Source organism: Neomonachus schauinslandi, chromosome 7 (genome assembly GCF_002201575.2).
Source record: "Neomonachus schauinslandi chromosome 7, ASM220157v2, whole genome shotgun sequence".
Taxonomy (NCBI): domain Eukaryota; kingdom Metazoa; phylum Chordata; class Mammalia; order Carnivora; family Phocidae; genus Neomonachus; species Neomonachus schauinslandi.
In genome coordinates this window covers 40486366-40507897 of record NC_058409.1, presented here as the reverse complement: position 1 = coordinate 40507897, position 21532 = coordinate 40486366, and positions in this window count along the sequence as shown.

Below are 21532 nucleotides of genomic sequence, written 5' to 3'. Positions count from 1 at the left end.
GTGTGTCTTATTACTGTTCTGGTGGACACCTGGAATCATGTAAATAACTCCAGGAATGTCTTTAGCTGAGGACTATCCATGATCCTCAGTATTTCCCAATATTCTGTAAGTCCTGATGTCTGACTTAACAGGGACTTCAAAGCCTGTGCTCTTAACTATTACTGACCTTCTGAAAGTGATCCTTTTTGCCCCTACTCTTTTCCCCTCTTTTCTTCTGCTTTATCTCCTCTTTCATTACAGAGGATTTTTTTTTTGATGCAGCAACTGCAAGACAAAAACAGAGTCCTATTGTTCCTCTCATTTTAAAATTACAACCATTTCCAGCTCTAATTATCCGAGTCTTTATTTAGGAACCCTAGCTTATTTTAGATGGTAAAGTTTTTTTCATCTACCTTTTTCACTTGTCAGAATGAAGCAAAGGATGACTGAGGCATCCTCTGATAGCTTCGTCCTCGCTGCTGTGATCTCATCTCTCAATGACACATAGGAACTGGTGCTCAAATTGTGCAGCCCACACAAACCCACCCTACCAGAACCATGGTGTCACCTCTATTCCTTACTTTTAAAATACCCCTTTTTCAAAGGTTGGAAACTTTCTCCTGAATAAGACTGTCATTTCAGAATCAAAAGCAGCCTGACCCAGACTTGGAAGCTCTATGAGCAGAGGAGTATCGCTCTTTGGTACTCGGTGGATGCTCTCTCCAGGGATAGGCTAGGGCAGATTTAACTACTGGCTCTCTGGTGGGGGACAGGTGGAACATCACCTGATTTACAGCATCTGATGATTTCCATGGTGTAAATACTGCCACCGTGGCTGAATTCAAACTACCAACAAGATGTCACTAAACAAAGAAGTAGGACAGCTGTGCAGTAACGCACCATTATATTTCCCCTGCACAGACAACGATGTAAGTAACCCTCAAAACATAGATACCATAAAATGTAAAATCAATAGAAAGTGATGAGTTTTTAGCAGTTATTACCTCTGTCTTTAATAGAACTTATTTAATTGTAGGTTCATAGAATTCAATTTTTAATAACAAAAGTGTCTGAAAACTGGCTCACATCATTCTTGAAAAGTGAACAACTGGTCCTTGCAAGCTGGTGCGAGTCAGCTTCACCAAGCCTCTGGCTCTTTCCCTCTCTCTCAATGCCTACTGCTTCCCAACACTCACAGATGAAGGGGAGGAGGAGGATAAGCAAGGAAATATTTATTGGACCTCTAACGTGTTTGAATCTATGTGCCCAATCATTTAGAGATCTCAACAAAGTAGAATACAATCGATTGCTTACTTACTATAGGCCAGGCCCAGCACTAGGCACTTTTTCCCTATTACCTCATTATGTACTTACAACAGATCTCTGAAGTGAGTGTTAATGGGCATTTTACTGATGAGGAGCTCAAGGTTCACAGAAAGAAAAAGCTTCCCCAAGACTATACCATCTAGTAAGTGAGGATCAATCAAGTAAATTAGGATCAGCATTCAGGTGTCTTAGACTTTACATTCTTACCTTGTTACTTACCTCATAAGTAACTCTGTGAGGCAGATTTTACTACTAACTTTTACAGATGAGGTTTAGAAACATTAGGGGATGGTTTCAAGACCATATAACTTATGGATGGGAGGACTGGGCACTTTAAAAGCCGATGATTTGTCTATCGCAATATGCTGTCTACCTCAACCTCAATGTGCTCCTCTTGTTGAGGATTTAAGTTATTGGATTTACTGCGTTACATTTCAGTTTCAGAATTAAGGAGTTACCTCCTCAACAAAAACTATTGTATATTAAAATAAGCCAAAGGGAGACAAAACAAAAGATCCTTAACGGGAAACGTCAAGCAACAGCTATGAGCCAGGAACTATCAGATTTTCGTTAGCCTGGGCATCCTAATACTTTTCCAGAGTATTCTTTATTCTGCCCATCAAAGAAAGAGGTCACCACTCAATATTTGAAACAAAGAGTTTCATTTATTGCCTGTTTATGCAGTTGAGTGCTGAACTTGAAAGACTTAGCTTTTCTGAGCAAAATAGAAGGTTGATGTTACACCTGTTTAGCTTCATTCTTTCTTACTCAAGACAGGGCTCTTCAATATGGTAGATGGTTTGGCTCCCATAAGCCCCAACCTCATACCCCTCTAGTAGATAATTAAAGAGGCAACAATATTCCTACGATTGGAAATAAGAAACTCAATAGCAAGTCTCTCTTGCCAGGAAATGCCTGGGTCATTTCCTACCTCTGTGGTGGGGTCTAAGACGTTGGTTACTAGGAGTGCGTAGTCAGGGATAAGCAAAGTACAGTTGCATCAAAAAAAAAAAAAAAAAGTAATGGGAAGACCTTCTGAACAGCCCCAAACAATAATTACCAGAATCTATTATAATAAAATTTATTCTTGTAATGCCTTCTACATTTTTCATGCCTGATAATCTGATTATTGGTCAATCAGGTTCCCTTAACTGAAACTGTCAAGGTTTTTACTATAGAAAAAGTAGAAAGTATTAAAACTGGCATACTTCATTTGAAAACTACTCTATCATTAATTCTTCTTGGATTTCCATAATTTGAAGTTGTAAATAGTGGGTTTATTAGTAAGTTAGACAAACAGGGACATGCTTTGCAGAATCACCTTTCTAAAGTCCACTTAATGCCCAGGGGACAGTGTTTCACCATTATGTGGATAATTCTGAAATGCAGAGAGTGGCCTCCAGCTTGTGGCATGGCATGTTCCACCATGGTGCATCTCACAGATTCTCTGAGGAGAGACCACTGGATTAAATTGGAGACCAGGAAGAAAGAATCTTTTTCCCAAAAAATACATCAATGCCAAAGAGTGAGACAAATGTCTCCTAGAAATGAATGTAGGTTTGTCTCCCCCTCCGATTCCCCCCACTTCATTTTTCCCTTCCTACTATCTTCTTCTTTTTTTTTTTTTTTTTAACATATAATGTATTATTTGTTTCAGAGGTACAGGTCTGTGATTCAACAGTCTTACACAATTCATAGCGCTCACCATCGAAGGGGGAGATGAACCATGAGAGACGATGGACTCTGAGAAACAAACTGAGGGTTCTAGAGGGAAGGGGGGGTGGAGGGATGGGTGAGCCCGGTGATGGGTATTAAGGAGGGCGTGTATTGCATGGAGCACTGGGTGTTATATGCAAACAATGGATCGTGGAACACGACATCAAAAACTAATGATCTAATGTATGGTGATTAACGTAACATAATGAAATTAAATTAAAAAAAAAAAAGAAACGAATGTAGGACCATTAAGAAAATAAGTATATTCAAACTTACATTTGTCACACAGTAATACGTAAAATATAGGTATGTACTTTTACCTTGTTGGTATAAAAATAAAGTGCATAAACTCATTCCATTCCTTCAGTGAGAAGTATAACCACATCTTTGTCATAGCAAAGTCAATAGTTTCCTTACGTAAACAGTAACTAGCAGCTTTCTGATGCTAAGGTAGGCTGAGAGTATGGAAGACAAAACTAGGAAAGAAATCAGAGGACAAAAGAATGGTCCTTCACAGTTAACAGGATAAGCCCCAACACTTGGGACCCTTCCATGGTGAAAACCTTGGCCTCCACTATCAGCATGTTCTATCTCTTCATTTCGCAAGTTTCCCAGGGATTAAAGATGGCAGAAGTAGTGTAATTCACACTTAGAGAACCTAAAAACATTTTATCTTCCACTTACATCAGTTCCATTGTTATTTACCGCCTCTTCTTTTGCTTTGAATTTGGAAGAAGAACATAAGCAGAAAATTCCATGTGGACTGTATATGTAGCACCTGCAGAGGGTCACACCTTTCAGAAGGAGAGGTTACCGTCTCTAGGCATGAAAACCAAAGGGACCATACCCATCAGGAAAAATGGCATAGTACAACAGGAGACAGGAGCTCCATTTTTGGTTTGGCCGATCAGATGCCTGTGCAGGAGACATGGAAGAAGCCACATTTCTGATGTTCCTGTACTTCCTGCAGTTGAGTACAATCATGGAGGGGATGAGATTTTGTAAAACATTAGCCAAAGTTCCAGTGACAAATATTTAGTTTCATGAGTATCAAGAGGAGGGTACAGCATGAGCATCTATTCTTATCTCATGAAAGCTTCTTGAAGACTACAGGACAATTAAGGGGAGAGGACACAGTCCAGTGAAGCTTACCTCCAGTATGAAAGATCATAGGGCTGATTTCTTTCATCCCCCAAAACAATCCATTTGCACACACATATGCATGCGTGTGTATACACATACACCATAGACACATTCACACACATAGAGGGTTGCTGGAGATCCCCTTTTCTGTCCCAGAAAGGAAAAGCTCTTTTCAAATTCCTTATTCATATAACTGACACTCAATACAAGTTCACTGCTTGAAAACTTCCCCAGATAAAAACTGAAATTGTAGCCAAAGGGGTAAAACTAGAGATCACAGGTCATCCTTCCATGAATTTTTTTTTTTCAGAATTAAAATGGTACAAGGACTTTGAAAATTAAAAAAAAAAAAAATCTCTAGAAACATCACTCTTTCATGATTACTAGACATTCTAATGCTTTTGTTTTTACCAACAAAATTCTGTATATATAAGACAAACTAAAACTAGATGAGATTCTGAAACCTCAATTTGGGTGGCCACCCTTTTTAAAGATATGTGTACATCTGTGTGGAATGTGTGAAAGAGGATGGGTGGGCCTCTAGTGGATTGATCTGGTGAGCTGGGGAAGTCACTGATTCTTTACCCATCCCTTGGTGCTATTTGTGCTAACCCAGATTTCCTTGACTCACAAGGATGTTTTTAAGGCATTTACTGTTTTGGTGATGGGTTTTACTATTTCTTTTCCATAGAGTGAAAATTTGAATGCTTAGCAGGCACCAGTCTTCTCTGGATTTTTCTTAGGGAGCTAGGGTAAACAAAATGGAAATACTTGGAGAAAAATTAAGAAAAAAACAACAACACTAAAATAAATAGATTTCATATAGTACAATGCAGTGTTAATGAAATTTTTATGGTACCCTTGAGAGTGATATTTTGCTGAGAAAAGAACATTTGGAGGTTTACTTTTGTTTAAAACAGAAATATTTAACTTATTAAAATTTTAGATAAAAAAAATCTAGTTATTTCTTCAGCTTTTAAGTTTAGCCAAATGTTATTATTCTGTGTCTAACAATTTTAAAAAATGACTTGAAAGGGTTTCCATTTAAAAACTTAGTTCAAAAATTTAAAACTGCATTTTATATTTTATTTCCTTTTCAAGTGTTTTTATTCTCTGAAATAAACAAAATCCTCTTGAATATTAAATGTTCTCATAAATCTAACCAACTTAAAGAGAAAGACTTCCTGTTATGATCGCAAGTCTTAATTAGTGACTCAATTATGGATTTTCATTTAGATTTACAAGGCTATTGCTCTAATGGGCCAAAATTTTGTTAAACCATGTAAAAGTTGCTAAATTCCAAAATATTTACTCATTTGTTAAAAATACAAAAATAGTTACTGCATAGTGGATTCTCATAAACACCTTTATCTTCATTCTTAAATCTTCAGGTGGTTCATGTCTGTAGAAGACAATTAACATCCAAATTAACAGGATTTACTTTGCACCAATGGTTTTAGCCAACATCTAGAGACATCCAGGGCATCTTTCTCCCTGATCACAGAAGAAACTATGTAATATTAGGAAATATCTTCTCAGCAATACTTGAGGGTATTAACAATGATAGAGTTCAGCTGGTTTACTGCCTAGAATCTTGTTGACAGCACTGAGCTCATTGAAAGTTGCCGTTCACTGACTCTATACTTTAAGGCGGTATAATGGGACTGATACACAGTCCACCTCCATATACTCAGGTTATAAATATCAATTAATTTTGATATCAATGCAAAACACCAATCTGGGTTTACTACATGTATTTCATTGGCTCAGATGACATGTAAATGTCTAATAATGAAGACCCCTGAGCTTGATGGGACTCTCATAAACCAGTTTCCTTAGTGGAGCTCAGTCCCACATGAACACTATTCTCTACTAACATCAACCTATTCTGACATATATCTCTGGCCCTCTCCTCATTTTGCCTGTTAGTGACCTAATATATAAAGGAGGCATCACTACTTGTCCCCAACTTCATGAGATTATCAGAATTAATGAATAATGTCTCAGAGAATCAAGAGAATTCCATCTAAGAATAACATGCTTTAAGTTTAGTTAACAAGCTTCTTGAAAGAGGCTCAAGTCTGATAGGAAGGATGCTGGACAATGTCTGAATCACTGTTCAATCACTTAATAGCCAGTGAACTTGCAGAAGTCCCTTAACCTTTCTGATCTCTTTACTTGGGGATCCCCCTACCTGCTTCATAAGAATGTAACGAGGATCAGAAGAGAGAATATATATGAATGGACTTGTGATGAGTGGAGTGCCATACTAATGTGTGCTCTATGTTACCACACATGGTGAACTTCTGCGGTCTGCATCTCTGAAGCTGACTTCCCATACTGTTGGTCCCAGTACTCTGAATGGGTCTGGGAAAATGTAGTCAGGACACTAGATTGTGATTTCAGAAAGATAAATGCCATAATATCATGGATTAGTATTCTGCATTTCTCAATTCACTCATGTTTCCAAAAGCTCAGTAACAGAGAATTCTGGTACATACATAATCACAGCTATGTTCATATTTGTCTTCCTTGGAATGAAAGACTGAGGCAATTTCACAGCTCTTAGTGAATATCGTGAACAACATTCTGTCTGAGCTAACATCTTGTCTTAAAAAAAAAAAGAAAAGAAAGAAAAGAAAGCTCATTTGTGCTTATTTTCTACCTACTCTGATCTCTCATTCAGATCAAGTTGCAGACAAAAGAGCAAAAGGAAAATGAGAAATACTAATTAAAATTTAATGTAAAGCCAATAGGAACCTTTGTTTCTAGGAGCAATTTTTAAGAAAGACTATCTTGGACAAAACAAGAACATTTAAGTACCAAAAGACAGAAATGAACACAAATAACAAAGGTTAATGATGAAGAATTTTTAAAACTAATTTGACGAAGTCTATGGACAAGAATTTGGGGTGAAGCTTGACAGTGCTATTGTGGGTGTCTCATAAAAAAAACAAATACAGAATCTATAACTGTATGAAATTATGTTTGGGTTGTGTTGTGTTTCTCTGATTATACCATCACTTGAATATTCCCCTAGCAAATCCCTTTTCCTAAAACAAAATAATATCACAATTAAAAACCTGATGGTTCATTTTTTCCATAAAGTGGAGAATTTTAGGTATTCCATCTAAGCCCTCATATTGGTGTGGTAAGCAAGCTTCACAGTCTGAATTGATTTTAAAGGGACAGGGTGATATAACTCCTAAATTCTAATTCCAGCTTTACTACAGATGTTTATGAGCATGAAGTTGTCAATGTTTAGCAAAAAGCAGAAAAAAATAGATTATATTCTTAGAAAGAAAATGATCAGATTTTAGTTTGAATTAACAAACTAAAATGAGAGGTAACTCAGAACTTAAAAGAATAAATATGCAAGTATATCAGAAAGTTTATGGGACTCATGTTACTAGTTTTTCAGAACTGCAGCAGAAAATCAGGCATTAAGATGTACCACACGCTAACTATGATTTTCAATGTGTTACTTAAAAATAATAAAACAGGGAGGAGAAATTATTCACTCATGTAGTCAATAGTCAGGACCCAGAGCACTGTGTTTCGTCTCCTTGGGGTCTTATAACCTACAAGTTAAGAGTACATGTGAAAATTGATTAAGGGTCCAAGAAAAAAAAAAAAGTAAAAACAATGTGAGTATTACAAGACAAGCCCTTTAGGTAAATATTTAAGGAACCGTACTTATTTAACTTGGATGCAAAAACACTGTCTTCATTGATTTGAATGAAGCAGAGTGACTAGAGGGTTCAATTTCCTCCAGGCCTGAAAAAGAGGAAACAAGGAAGAAAGGGAGGTTAGTTATGAGGAAGAACTATCTGCCTATAAATGTTCTTAAATACCAACTAAGATTACCATGAGAAGGCGTGGGCTAGCTTTACCAGAGACCTTTACTTTCAGGAAGGAAACCGTCTATCAGGGAGTTTATCATATAAAGCCAGGCCATATTTTTCCTGAAATCTTTTTCCAACTGCATTTATCTTTGAAAGAAATTCTGCTCTTTCATAGGAAAATATTCTTTACCATGCTTTTCCCACTCTGTAATACCACCCCCTAAGAAGCTACTTAATGGCCAAATAATCTGTGTATCAGAGTATGATTATAGTCTCATTAGTCATTAATGGTCTTAAATGGTCCCCTTTCTCAGGAATGAATAGTCAAAGAAAAAAATAACTAGGAATGAGTCAGAATCACATTGTTCTCCTTGGAAGGATATTCAATAAATTTAATCATTTTTAATGCACATAGTGAAACTTTGATTTCCATTTCTAGAATTTATTTGTTAGTAGGAAATTGTCTTATCTCTTGAATAAACCTTACCAAGGTAGACACTTTCAAAAGACATAGGGATAAGCTCCAGAGAAGGAAGGTTGGCAGCATAATTCTATCTGTCATCAAGGCCACAGCCTTTCTCGGGATTATGAGTGCCAGCTTGGGATAACAACATGCTCCACCTACTCCTGTCATACCAGCCTCCATGTCGATGTTGAACATATGGTCTCTTAGGGGAAGCTGCCGGTTGCCATCCCCAGAGCTTCCTGTGTCACCAAAGAACATCACGTTCTTAGAGAAAAAAAGAAAGTCATTCTTAAATTCCAGTACCCCAAGCCATTTGGGCTGTGTTTACCAGCCTGACACCAGAACCATTCCTAAAGTAATCCAGAACTAACTTTGGCAGGGGTCTCTTTTTGTGGAGGTATAATCAGTAGTTACCCAGAATGTCAGTCTGTCCAAGTACACCACTGAGTCCATGGATCACATATAATTGGATTGACCAAGAATCACAGTCGGTAAGGTTTTAGAAGCATTCTATTGCATGTGCTCTCTCTCTCTCCCTCTGAGTGTGTGTGTGTGTCTGTGTGTACAGACACTTAAAACTCAGGTAACTCTAAATGAATTATGGTGCTTGCATGACATGGGCCAATAGAAGCTTTCTTTGAACTGGGGTTCATGTACTGAGTGTAAGATAAGGATTTCTCTTTCAGAAGTTGGGGAACAAAGGTCAACAGCCCTTGATCTCCCAGAGAATACTGGAGGGAGTAGATGTACACTCTAGTTATAGAGAATCAAGGATCACAAGTTTTGTCCAATACTTACTGGGGGTGGAAGAGGGAGGATAGTAAGTAGGCATGGTTGGGAGAATTAACAAGAGAAATGATTTTGAGTGCAGTAAGAAGTCAACTGATACTTCTATCCTAGACCCTGAAAAGAGAAGTGACAGTCATCTACCGAATAGCATAACACAGAAAAAAAGAGCTGTAGTTCTAAGGGTGAGGTAAAATCTAAGGGTAGATGAGAAGATGTTATGAAAGATCTGTCACTGCTAATAGATCATAACCTCAGTCAAGTGATTGCCAGAGAAAAGATGAAGAATCTTGCCTTAGTATGACAGAAGCAAGTAATATGGGGACAGGGACTGATTAGGTCAAAACTTAAAAATGCAACATACAATGATAGCCTTGATGAGTTAACGATGACCTTTCAGAACACACATAATACACTCCTGAGATCTCTTGCTCTGGAAAGAAGAAAATTATTTAACTTATTATGAAAATTTTCAAATTTATATAAGATCTGAGAAAATTACATAATGAACTTTCCTGTACCAATCATGAAGCTTCAAGAATTCTCTACCCATGACCAAATTTGTTACATCTATAGCTCCCATCCTTCAACCACCCTGGGTTTTGAAGCAAATCTCAAACACCCTATCATTTCATCTATAAGTATTTCAGCATGTATCTCTAAAAAACAAGGTTTCTTTTTTTAAAATTTTAAAATACTAACATTTAATATCACACCTTAAAAGATAAACAATAATTGAAGAAGGGAATTTTGAGGTAAGTGAAACTGGGCTTCCAGAAACTACCTGGAAGGGACTGTACCAGATTATTGAATGTGACCATTAGTATGACCTTCTTTTATCCCAGACTGAGGGAGGCTGGGAGCAAGAATACGGGAACACTTAGTAAGAAGACTTAAATGTTTGACTGCAGTACTTTGTTCTGAGAATGTGTTAGCAGCAATGACATGAAAATATTTTCAAACACAAAGAAATAACATCCCTTGTTTTTCTACACGTAAAGGGAAACCAACTTTAGTTTTTGCTTTAGTATGGATTTTTTTTTCTAGTGGCCCAGTGAGAAATAGAGACCGATAGATAAGCAAAGACTATATTGCTGTTACCTATAGTACACATAATGATAGGTATAGTTGGTAATCATGTTTCTGCATATTAATGCAACCCTCTGCAATAAGCTGAATATGAAATGCTAAGACAAAAGTCTAAGATCAAAGTGCAGAAGAGATTGGTTTCTCACGAGGCCTCTCTCCTTGGCTTGCAGATGGCCATCTCCTCACCCTCACACGGCCTTTTTCCTTTGCATGTGTACTCATGGTGGCTCTTCCTCTTCTAATGAAGAATACCAGTTCTGGGGGATAGGGCGGCAGCCTTATGACCTCATTTAACCTTAATGACCTCTTTAAATTCTCTCTCTCTAAATATAGTCACATTGGGGGTTAGGGCTTCAACATATGAATTTTGGAGGGACACTAGTGAGTCCATAACACCAGCTAATTCTAAGACCCTAGGGGAAGTAATCTGGGTTTTTTTGTTTGTTTGTTGTTTGTTTGTTTTGTTTTGTTTCCCTCAAGAAAGATGATCAATCATTCATTTGAAACATGAGATCTGAGGCTTTAATTATTTTTCCTCTTATAGTTTCAGCCTCTAAATTGTATATTTCAATATTTTTAAGTTTGGAGGTTATACTTATAGATCTAGTTATATAGGCATGTATTTCATCTATAATTTATACACAAAGTTTGATTGATCTTAGGAAATATTATTTGGCCACTTTGGCCACTTTTTTTCTAGGGAAAGTCATGAATTGTTCTCATTCCCTATAGGAGGAAGCCCTTAGGTATACACATTTTTCACTAAGGGCTTTTACTTTTCTTTCCCCACCTACCCAACCCAACAACAGTTGATCCGTAAATTGGCCAGGAACTTACAAAGAAAATTGGTATGGAAACATGGTCCATCAGCTTCCTTGTCTTTCCAAGTATATCAGGAAGTACTGTAAGAATGAAGTAGTTAGCAGAGAAGCTAAAGCTAGAAAGACATGTAGAGAGCAGAACCACCAGTCACTCTGTCCATAGGAAGCTGTGAGAAAGCAGACAGAAGAGAGAAGGACAGGGGCTGCTGGAGAGAGTTAGCAATCCCAGAATGGCTTTAGCTTCCAACTCTTTCCAGTTCAAGTTCTAGATCTGGTACATTCTTAAAATAACACTTTTTTTTTTTCCTAAAAGAAACTTGAGCAGATCCTTGTTTTTACAAACAAGAGAGTCTAATAAAGAAAGAAATGCATCCTGAAACATAACATTCTCTTTCTCCAAATGCACACTGAAAAGTCAAATGACTCTCAGTTCTTTTGATGATCTCTCTCATGTGTTCTCCATTTTGCCAGCATAAGCATCCATACAGTCTGTCTTTATCTGTGAATATTAAAAGATTTTTATTTTTGTGAAACTCCCAAATTATGAAGTTTGTTTTGTTGATACCTGTTCCACACATCCCCCCTTCATAATCCTCCAAACTTTTAATTAATAGTTTCTCCCTGACCCCATTTCCAATGCCCTCGGGTTGCCTCCTGCCTACCCAAGGCTTACCGCCTTTGGAAAAGATTTATTTATTTATTTATTTATTTTTAAAGATTTTATTTATTGGGATGCCTGGGTGGCTCAGTCTATTAAGCCTCTGCCTTCGGCTCAGGTCATGATCCCAGGGTCTCTGGAATTGAGCCCTGCATCCGGCTCCCTGCTCAGCAGAAAGCCTGCTTCTCCCTCTGCCCCTCACCCTGCTCATGTTCTCTCTCTCTCAAATAAATAAATAAAATCTTTATTTATTTATTTGAGAGAGAGAGAGAGAGAGAGAGCACGATGAGCAGGGGAGGGGGAGGGGAAAGGAGGGAAGGGGAGGGGAAGGGGAGGGGCAGAGGGAGAAGCAGACTCCCTGCTGAGCAAGGGAGCCTGAGTGCAGGGCTCCATCCCAGGACCCTGGGATCATGACCTGAGCCAAAGGAGACGCTTAACCGTTTAACCGACTGAGCCACCCAGGCGCCCCTGGACAAAGATTTAATACCAGATTTCTACACTTCATCCTCCATTTAAGGATCTTGTATATTTTATAACAGAGGACTATGCCCTTCTTAGCTGTGATTTGAAAAATTTCTGACAGATATATGCCACCTGTACTAACTGATTAAAAGTTTAAAACTTTTTAAACTATACCTCTCCCAAGAATATTGACATTTTTGTCAGGGGAAAAAAAGGAATGGGCATGTGACAGTGAAATTTGGAGCACTGGAAAAAGCTTAGCCCATCCCTTTTCCAAAGATCCAAAGGCAACAGGCAGTGAAATAGGGAGCTCAGTTAGCAATACATCTATTTACTGAAAGTTCAAAATGTCTTGACCTGCAAAGTCCTTCTAAATGTTGTACTCCATAATGTATATCGTTTCTGCAAATTAGAGTTAGAAAATTGGAGTGGGAGTTTATTTGAGGGAATCTTCCCAGGTTAGCTCTATTCACTACACAGATTAAGAATTTATAAGAGAGTTAGTATCTGGTGTCAGGCTATCAGATGTTCAGGTATATTTGGTCCAAAAAATAATTTCCTAAATTAGATACTTATCATCAATAGTGAGTTTCATTATTTTCATCCCTGCTTGACACTGTCATCCTTACTGGGTGTATATCAGGAAAGAGGGGCAGTGGAATGTAGAGATTCATGGCTTCTCAAGCTAGACTGTCCAGGATTAACTTTGAGCTCTACCATTTACTGAGACCTTGGAAAACTTTAGTCTCTCTGTTTTTTAATTATTACCTGTAAAACAGAGGTGATGATAGTATTACCTACTTCATAGAGTTGTTTCAAGGATTAAACAAAATAATGTGTACAGAGTACCTAAAACTATGCCTGGCAGATAATAAGTATGGTGGGTATTATGATATCACCATCTTAATAGTTAGATACTATTTGACAAGTTTCAAAGTCTTTTAATATATATTATTTGGCTTTTACAACTTTCCTGGAAAATGGTTATTATTTTAGGGATAAGAAAAACTAAGTCTCCAAGAATCTAAGTTAGCCAGAAGCTGTATTTAAACTCTATTTAAAACAGTCCTGTCTCCTAAAATTCTTCAAAGTAGGCACACGGGAAGGGCTTCAGAAGATCAGCCAGATGGGCCTACTGCAAGCATCACCATGACTTAGGCAGGGGGGTAATCTTAGAGAAAATGGTCCTTTTCCTCTGGTTCTATTTACTAGCCAGCAATACTTAACAGTTCTTAGTGGCTACCATCATTGTGATGGCCACTTATCTCCCCCCATAACTATCATCCTTATTTATCCTCCTTAACCACTTTTTGCAAGGGCTCTAATGAGTTCTACCCTCCCTTCTCCAATAGGATTGTGCTGCCCTAGAGACACACTGATTAAAAGGCTGTAAGTGTTCTCTGCATTCCAAGGAAAAGACTAATATAATTAAACATAATTCAAACAATTGTAAACATTTTTTTAATTTGCAACTCACAACAGAAGCAAATCAAATTTAAGCCACTGCACTCATGAATGTCTACTTCCTACTATTCCTATTCCCCAAACAGTTGAAATGTTTTGTTGCTCTTATTCCTGTTTCAAATGAGAATTTTTCTTATGATTTTTTATTAGGGTTTATTTTTCTATATTAAAAAAAAATTCAACGAAGTACCTTAAATCAGTTAATCTAATCCAAGTTAAATGAAGCAAGGATTTCTACCAGATCTTAAAATGCGTACCTGTCCTTCTTGACCATTCATTGCTGTAACTGCTCTGGCATAGTGATGCATCCCCTGGCTTCCTAAGAAAATGCTACAGTATAGCAGTGTTAATTGTATCTTTAATGTTTATTGTGATTTTTTCATTTGACCTCAGCAAGATTTCATGAGCTGATAGGTTGGTATTCATTTACTATGCTCTTTGAACTTCTTTTTAAATGTTCATGATGGAAATTAAGGAGCATTAAAGCATTGTCTTCAAGAAATAGTTAGGGTTTCCACTCCATTTGTTTTCAGTATGGTTAAAGTTCCCAGGAATTACAAAAGTGCAAACACCTTACGCCTGAGTTTGCATATTTGACTAAACTATTCATCTCACTGGTACAATAGTCTGGTCACTGGAGCTTCAACTCAAATATCACCACCCTGAGCAATCCTATAGAACTTGGTGCAGATCTTGGTCTAGATTGAGTGCGCTACCAGTACAACCAGAAGTGTTGAATCAAACATGTGTCTAGGATAATCAACTCCTAGGCCATCTATCAAGGGCAAATCCAATACCAACTCTAGCCAACATGTTTGCCTTGGACATTTGTCTTTCTCAGTAGGGCTGAGGAAAAAAAAATAAAAATGGAAATCATCAGGAAGCTAAAAGACACATATTGAAATGTCTGAAGATAAGTTTAAAGAAAGCCAAAAACCGAACAATAAATATAATCTTACTTAGAGTCAAATGGCAATCATATTTTCAGAACAGTAAGACAAGAGTGAATCATTTTGTAAACATGACCATCCATCTGAAGGGCCTTCTTCAAAATGCCACAGACAGAAAACCTTGAATTATTAACAGAGGTATTAACAGTCAGAAGCACTTGATTTCCATGGGTATTACTTTGATAAATGCAGAACCAACTCTAGCTCTCCCACACTAAAACTTTTTAAGAAAATATTTTCTCTGGTTCATACTTTATGTCCCTATTTGATGGAAGAAGAGCAAAGCAAAACAACTGATAGAAAATTAGCTTCCTCCTTAATCAGTACCTGCCAAAAAGGATTTCCATGACCATGAGTACATCATCTTACTTACATGATAATTTTTTAACGGTATTTTAAAATCCAGCAATTAAGTGTATTTCATTAAAATGCCCAGGAACACACTGGCTATTTTCACCAGCAATGTAAACAGTTACTTTTGAGAAGAAACTGTAAGAAGAGGCAAATAATGAATTTCTCAATGTGGGCTTCCTATTTCCTTGCCCTTCCCTGAGCTTCTTGGTAATTGTGCTTGAGCTTGTGTTTCCCAATCTGAAGTATGGGATAGCTACATTTAAGCAAGAAAGATCTGTACACTGAAAACAATAAAACACTGATGAAAGAAACTGAAGAAGACAGAAATAAATGAAAAGATATCCAATGTACATGGATCAGAAGAATTAATATTGTTGAAGTATCCATACTACTACAAAGTCGTCTATAGATTCAAAGCAATCCCTAATCAAAAACTCCATTTTTTTTTTCAGCAATAGAAAAAAAAAAATCCTAAAATGTGTATGGAACTACAGAAGACCCCAAATAGCCAAAGCAATCTTAAAAAGTAAAATAAAGCTGGAGGCATCATATTTCCTCATTTCAAACTATAGTACAAAGCTATAGTAACTGATACGGTATGGTATTGGCATAAAAACAGACATACAGACCAATGGAACAGAAGTGATAGCCCAGAAATAAATCCATGTATATACAATCAACTAATGTTTGATTAGGGAGCCAAGAATACTCAATGAGGAAAGAATAGTCTTTAAAATAAATGATACTGGGAAAATGGGATATTCACATGCAAATAAATGAAATTGGACCCTGTCTTACACCACCCATAAGAACTAACTCAAAATGGATTAAAAACTTGAATGTAAAACCTAAAATTGTAAAACTCCTACATTAAAACATAGGAAAAGATCTCCTTCACATTGGTCTTGGCAATAACTTTTTAGATATGACACCAAAAGCACAAGCAACAAGAGCAAAGACAAACAAGTGGAACCACATCAAATGAAAAAGCTTCTGTGCAACAAAAGAAACAATCAACAAAATGAAAAGGCAACCTATGGAACGGGAGAAAATATTTGTTACCATACATCAGATAAGGGGTTAATATCCAAAATATACAAGGAATTAATATAACTCAATAGCAAAAAAAACACTAGTAATCTGATTTCAAAAAAGGCAAAGGACCTGAACAGACATTTTTCTTAAGACATACGAATGACCAACAGGTACATGAAAAGTTGTTCAATATCACCAAGCATCAGAGAAATGCAAATCAAAACCACAATAAGATGTCACTTAACACCAGTCAGAATGGCTCTTATCAAAAAGATAAGAGATGCCAAGTGTTGGCAAGTATGTGGAGAAAAGGGAACCCTCATGCAGTGTTGATTGGAACATAAACAGATACCACCACTATGCAAAACAGTATGGAAGTTCCCGAAAATGTCAGAATAACCATATGATCCAGCAGTTCTACTTCTCAGTATATGGCTGAAGGAAATAAAATCATTATCTTGAAGAGTTATCTGCACCCCAATATTTATTGCAACATTACTCATAATAGCCAAGACATGGATACAACCTAAGTGTCCAACAATAAATAAATGGATAAAGAAAATGTATATATATGTATGTAAAAAAACATATAAAATAATACATATATATAATATATATATAGTTGACCCATGAACAATATGGAGGTTCAGGGCACTGACCTCCCATGCAGTCAAAAATCCATGCATAACTTTTGACTCCCCCAAAAGTTGACTACCAATAAATAGCCTACTGTTGACCCGAAGTCCTACCGACAATATAAACAGTCAATTAACACATACTTTGTATGTTCTATATATTATATACCGTATTCTTACAATAAAGTATGCATAAAGAAAATGTGATTAAGAAAATCATAAGGAAGAGAAAATACATTTACTGTGTTTATCAAAAAAATCCACGTATAAGTAAACCTGCTCAGTTCAAACTGGTGTTGTTCAAGGGTCAACTGTGTACATATATAAATAAAATATATGTATATATATACTATATATATACACAGTATATATATGTGTGCATATATGTATGTGTATATATAATCACATTTTATAAATGGTAAGTGTTAATATTTTATTATTAATAAAATGACATGGTTATTAATAAAATAACATATAATATTTATATATCATATAATTAAATAATATGAATATCATTCAGCCATAAAAATACTATCATTTACAACAACATGAATGGAATTTGAGGGCACTATGCTAAATGAAACAAGTTAGAGAAAGCAAATACATATGATCTCACCTATATGTGGAATCTAAAAATAGCTGAACTGGTGGCGCCTGGGGGGCTCAGTCGTTAAGCGTCTGCCTTCGGCTCAGGTCATGATCCCAGGGTCCTGGGATCGAGCCCCGCATCGGGCTCCCTGCTCTGCAGGAAGCCTGCTTCTCCCTCTCCCACTCCCCCTGCTTGTGTTCTCTCTCTCGCTGTGTATCTCTCTCTGTCAAATAAATAAACAAAATCTTTAAAAATAAATAAATAAATAAATAAAATAAAATAAAAATAAAAAATAAAAAAATAAAAATAGCTGAACTTACAGAAACAGAGTAGAATGGTGATGATCAGGGGCTGGGGTGAGGGAAATGGGGTGATAATAGTCAAAAGGGATAAACTTCCAGTTATAGGATGAGTAATTCTGTGGATCTAATATACAGCATGGTGACTATAGTTAACAATATTGTATTACATACTTGAAAGTTGCTAAGAAAGTACATCTTAAATGTTCCAATACAAAAAGAAAAAATAGTAGTTGTGTGAGGTGATGGATGTGTTAAGTAGCTAGCCTGTGGGCGGCAAAGTCATCTCTAGAATGTGGACAAAGCCCCTAGGCAGAGAAATGCATTTGGAATTTGGTCAGAGTGCAACGAACAGGTAAAGGTGAGAGGAGATGGGCAGGATACCAATGATGTCTAATACGGTTCCTCTTTTATCACACCTCTCTGTGATATTTCTGGCTACTTCTTTCTAGAGATAATAACTCCAGTTTCTTGGGATTATGATATTTGGTATCGACCTTTGCCTCATTGAAAGGCTATTTGCCTTCAAGTCTGCTATAAAGTAAGAGATATTCTACAAAGACATTTTTTATATTGAGAGTTGAGTGGAGGGGTGCCTGGGTGGCTGTAGGTTAAGCATATGTCTTCAGCTCAGGTCATGATCCCAGGGTCCTGGGATTGAGTCCAGCATCGGGCTCCCTGCTCAGCGGAGAGCCTGCTTCTCCCTCTCCCTCTGCCTGCCATTCTGCCTACTTGTGCTCTCTCTATGTCTCTGGCAAATAAATAAATAAAATCTTAAAAAAAAAAAAAAGAGAGGGTTGAATGGAGACGTGGAGAGCCCTGGATCAGAATCACAAATGAGATTTTCCAAACTACATGCAACACCCCACAACCCTGTTTTGACAGTGACTTGCTCCCTCCCTACCTAGGGAAGTAAAGTTCTGTGTTAAATAATGGAAGTTAATTACATACTTCAGGCATGTCTAGAGAGGAAGAAAGTAAAAATTACTAAAGGGCTCAAATGTAAATAATCTGTCACAGTCCTAGCCCTAATGCTGGGCAGGGAATATGTGATTTTATAGCAATTTCAATTCTGTTATAATACACCTGACATCATAACAAGCTTCAACTAAAGTAGCAATTTTGCTCATAGGTAGGGTCTAAGTTAGCATTCTAAGCAAATATTTTTCTTCATTGATAGAAATACTTTTTTTTTAATATTTTTATTTATTTATTTGAGAGAGAGAATGAGAGAGAGAGAGCATGAGAGGGGGGAGGGTCAGAGGGAGAAGCAGACTCCCTGCCAAGCAGGGAGCCAGATGTGGGACTCGATCCTGGGACTCCAGGATCATGACCTGAGCCGAAGGCAGTTGCTTAACCAACTGAGCCACCCAGGCGTCCCAGAAATAATTACTCTATTAAACAGAGCAGTATTGATAGTCATGATTTATGACCAGGCAATTTTATTTTAACAGAATTTTAAGAGAAATATTCAATAATTAAAGGACAGCAGTAACTTTAGCATCTTGTTTTCAAAATGCTATTATTGTCTTAAAGACCCTAAGAGCTAACTATAAAATACAGGAAGTTAATAAACTTTAAGAAAGCACAACAATTCCTAGTATTAAGCTAGAATTTTACTCTTTTTATATTGAATTTCATAATATAATCTTTGTCTCTATGTTTATTCATCAGAAGTAAGGGTGTTTGTTAAATGTTTTAGATTTTACTTTCTGACAAACAAAAGCATACACAAATGGGCACAATGAAAACTATGTCCAGCCAGGCCAAAATGCTCTGCAATTAGCTACAGAGTAAATGGTTTTAGTGAGAGATCAGATGGCCACATGTCTATAAAATAAGAATGGAAGGAGGGAGAGAAAAGAATCTTTTTAAAATGGTCTATTTCACTACTAAACCATTCAGTACCAAGAATAACACAGAATTACCCAAAAGTTCTAAAATATCATATCAATTGGAATAGATTATACTAGAAATTCTTGCCTGAAAATCACCTTCCTAGGACAGGCAAGTAATTGTTCTGGCACAAAGTCATGGTGATGGCAGATGGTATCCTTCTGCCCAAAAGGCCAGGCTCTCATTCTGCATGAACTTTGAAGAGCTTTATGCTTTCCAGTTATCATTTTCACTGGGGAAGTTTCATAATGCCAGACATAGAAACATCTTGGGAAATCCTTTTCTCAAAAAACTTTCCAGTTTATTTTTTTTTCTGACTAGTCTTAAAACAAACAAGGGGAAAAAAATAATACCATGGTAAGGAAAAAGAGAAATAAAGTGATTACTGGCATGAATTTAGGTTCTGTGCATGTTTTTTCCTCATCGGTAAAAGCACCCTCAATCAATATGAGCAGATCATTGTTTAAGGCCCATATGCACAAATAAGATGCCCTCCTGTGCACAGATCTTGCACATAAAAATTTTACTAGCTAAAACTATTTCTTCCATCATATATTCATATCTTATTTCTACTATAACACATTACCACAAACTTAATGGCTTAAAACAACAAATTGGTAGTTTTAGAGGTCAGAATCTTGAAATAGATCTTACTGGGATACAATCAAGATGTTGGCAGGGATGGGTTTCTTCTGAAATCTTGAGGGGAGAATTCGTTCCCTTGTCTTTTCCAGCTTTTAGAAACCACTGCACTTCTTGATTTCTGTTCCACCTTCAAAGTCAGAGCGTAGCAGCTACCAATCTTTCTCTTAAAACTCTAACCTACTTGCCTCCATTTTATAGGGACCCTTGTGACTACATTGGGCCCACCTAGATAATCCAGAATAACTTTCCCAACTCACAATTCTTAATTTAATTACATTTACAAAGTCCCATTTGCTATGTAATTTAACATGTTCCCAGGTTCCAACAATTAGGATGTGGCCATCATCATCTTCATCATCATCCCTAAAATTTCGCTCAGAAGTCACCTTCACATGGAAGCCTTCCTTAACCACCACTCCTCTAGCCTGGTTAGATCTCCCCCTGTTCTATCTTCTCCTAGCACACTGTGCTTCTCTATAATAGCATTTATCATAATCCTACTAAATGATTATCTACAGTTTTATTGTGTGATGTCCAATTCCTCCACCAGAATGAGTGTTCCTTGAGTGAGGAAGCTGCATTTAGTTGTTTGCCTAGCATAGTGCTTAGGCAAGTCCTGGGGCATTTTTTTAATAACCGCTGAACGGATGGTGTATGTAAAGTACTTGACATTGTTCTAGCCAGGTTAAGTGCTCAATTTACCACATCTTTTAGAATAATTGATCTTTCTATAAAAGTAGCACAGTCAACAGAAACCCTGATGCATTAGTCTTTCAATAATTCATCTTGAACAATACTTCTCAAGCACTTCCTCTGGGCAAGACACCAGACTAAAGCACAGCATCAGATGAAAAAATAAATGAGAAACAGTCCCACCTCCTAGGAGCTTATCAGGGCTGAAAAGATAATGAGTAAATGAGTAGCTTTAATCCAAGGTAAAGTATGTGAAGAATCATAACAAAGGTCCAAAAAAAAAATTACAGAAAGTTAAAAGAAATAAAGAAAATATCTGATTTGGGGATGAGAAAAGGCTTAACAGAAGGCATGGATTTTGGTGGATAGACAGAAATTTCAGGAAGCGAAGCAAGCATGAATAGAAGTAGAATATTTCAAGAAAGGAAATGAACATGAACAAGGTAGAGAGGAATACATGATTTATAACATAGCATAGGTAAACTGTATTAATCTACCTGGTGATTATTTTCCAAATAAAGTATCCAAAATTTGCTGACAGATTACTTTCTAGAATAAGTCTGCCATGTAGATATATAAATTAAGAATTATCTCCATATTAAAATAAATTTATTACAATAAATGTATCCAGATTCTGAGCATCTATACGCAGTATTCTGAGACAAATCTATACTTCACATT